The sequence below is a fragment of the Bombus affinis genome, unplaced genomic scaffold (assembly GCF_024516045.1).
Source record: "Bombus affinis isolate iyBomAffi1 unplaced genomic scaffold, iyBomAffi1.2 ctg00000197.1, whole genome shotgun sequence".
NCBI lineage: Eukaryota > Metazoa > Arthropoda > Insecta > Hymenoptera > Apidae > Bombus > Bombus affinis.
The window spans coordinates 238,813-240,908 of NW_026108902.1; the positions used below are offsets into that span (position 1 = coordinate 238,813).

At 34.1% G+C, this 2,096-nt stretch overlaps 1 long non-coding RNA gene across 1 annotated transcript; it reads right to left on the reverse strand.

Moving 5' to 3' along the window:
- Positions 1-534: 534 nt before the first annotated feature.
- LOC126927675 (uncharacterized) lies at positions 535-1,817 on the reverse strand. Its single transcript, XR_007715767.1, has 4 exons — positions 1,803-1,817; positions 1,517-1,729; positions 738-862; positions 535-617 (listed from the first exon to the last, which is right to left on the reverse strand). It is a non-coding gene; the product is annotated as an uncharacterized LOC126927675 (long non-coding RNA).
- Positions 1,818-2,096: the final 279 nt, after the last annotated feature.

Here is a 2,096-nt window from a genome sequence, read left to right on the forward strand (position 1 = left end):
GGAACTCGTTGCATTTTATCGACCTAAAACGTCATGCGCAGATATTTTGACCTATATAATTTATATACCATACACTGTACAGATAAGTAGAAAATAAAATAATTGACACTCGCATATGCGTATCTCAGATAGTTACTACTTTAGTTAAATGATTTAATTTAATGGAAATCGCTTACCATAACGTCTCGTTTTTCCGCTTATAAAATCATTCGTACGATCACTAGAATCATGTTGGATTCGAGCGATGGGTCCATGTAAATTGCACTGACCTAGGATTAAAATACGTACGAAAATGTAACAGGCGTTAAAACAGTATTACAGCCTTACAAATAAATTATTATTCAAAACTCTCGTAAATACATCGTATCTTATATAATTTTCCTAAAAAATTAATTTTATTCGTTATATTTATCTTAGGAAATGTACGTTATTAATCTCAACAGCATTGGAAAACCAATTACCGAATGGCTGAAATTAATCGATTACAAAATTCCATTACGGATAAATTATTTGCAGAACTCTTTAAAAGATACGTGTAAGCTTTGAACAGTGTAAACAGAAAATACAGAGCTTCCATCCGAGTATACGATCGAGATGTTTGAAAGCAAGTAGCGTACCTTGAAAATACAGAGATACGCATAACTCTGCCCTATGTTTCCCGGTTGCTCGCGTACATATGTAGGAGAAGGTATTCTATATCTAAGTATAATAACAGAATTTCGTTTGGTATTACTTACGATGTTTAAAAGAGCCAAGATATATTGCTGTACTCGAATTCCATGAAAATCTACCACGGAGTAATCAGCAGCTATTCCAAGCTCTAGCCATCGTGGCGGCGAATCCTTAGCAGTTGGTCTTTTCTCTAGAAATGACTTATCTTAGAAATCGACTTATCTTCAACGAAATTAGAAAGTCTACTCGACTCGACTTGATAGCTTAAACGCATGATTATTAAAAGCATAAATTAATATCTACGAGCAAGTATTCGTGGAATAATTATTATGATATAAATAATTATTTCAAAAGTATAATTTCAAAAATATCAATTCGGTATCACCGTGAATTTCATCCTGCAAATTTCTTTAAAATTCTTGACAAATTTTGGTAAACGTATTCCTCCAGCAAATTTGTCTATTTTTCTATTTTTTTACATTAAATTAGGCAAGATAGATAAAGATTCGTGCAATGGACAATATACATATGTGTAATAGACAGGGAATAATAAAATAAATTAAAAACAGCGAAATATAGATGAACGTGTAGAAGATCAAGAGAGAGTGGAACGCAATAGGGAGAATAATTGTAAACCGAGTTCCTTTTAAGGCTGAAGATAAGCTATTCTTATATTACATGCTGTTATTATTACTTTTGTACACGATAGATTGGAATATCAGTACAATTTCTTTCTTTCAGTAATATTCGATGATTCGTTAATTTATTAACCGCTATATTGTACGTGGTAAGTAAAAAAGCAACGATTGTACAAGAATGGCATTTGGAAAAATATTTGACTTACTTGATAATCTGTTCCTTTGCCATTTAGGACCAGAGAAGTATCCAATTTCCTCGGGATTTGTTATTTTATATAGGTTGGGGTTGATAATCAATCTCGGATCCACTCGGATTGGTTATCACACCTTTTATTTTCTCTCTTATACAAAACACCAAATCACACAGCAAACGTTTAAACTCTCCCAATGCGTCTTAGCAATTAAGGCGTGGTCGACTCCTATGACAAAAGAGCGTCGTTAGGAGTCGTACCAACACAACCCTAGTAACCTTTTAGTAACTAGCGGTCATACCAACTGAGCATTTCTCAACAGGATTTACGTCGATCGATAATTCTTCCACTATTGTATCGTTGTATTCTGTGGAGACATCGTCTTTTTCATCGTACAGAATCAATTTCTCAGCTTCTGGGTATTCCACGTCGAAGACGTCACCGGAAAGATTATAAAATCCCTGAACATCGTGGCTTAAGGAATCGCGTTTGCTTCGTTTCGACTTTCTCTTACTTTCTTCAACTTCGAATTTATTCGATTTCCCTGTAACCGAATTATCAACGTTTTACCACGTTTGCCTGTCTTATCTTCGCT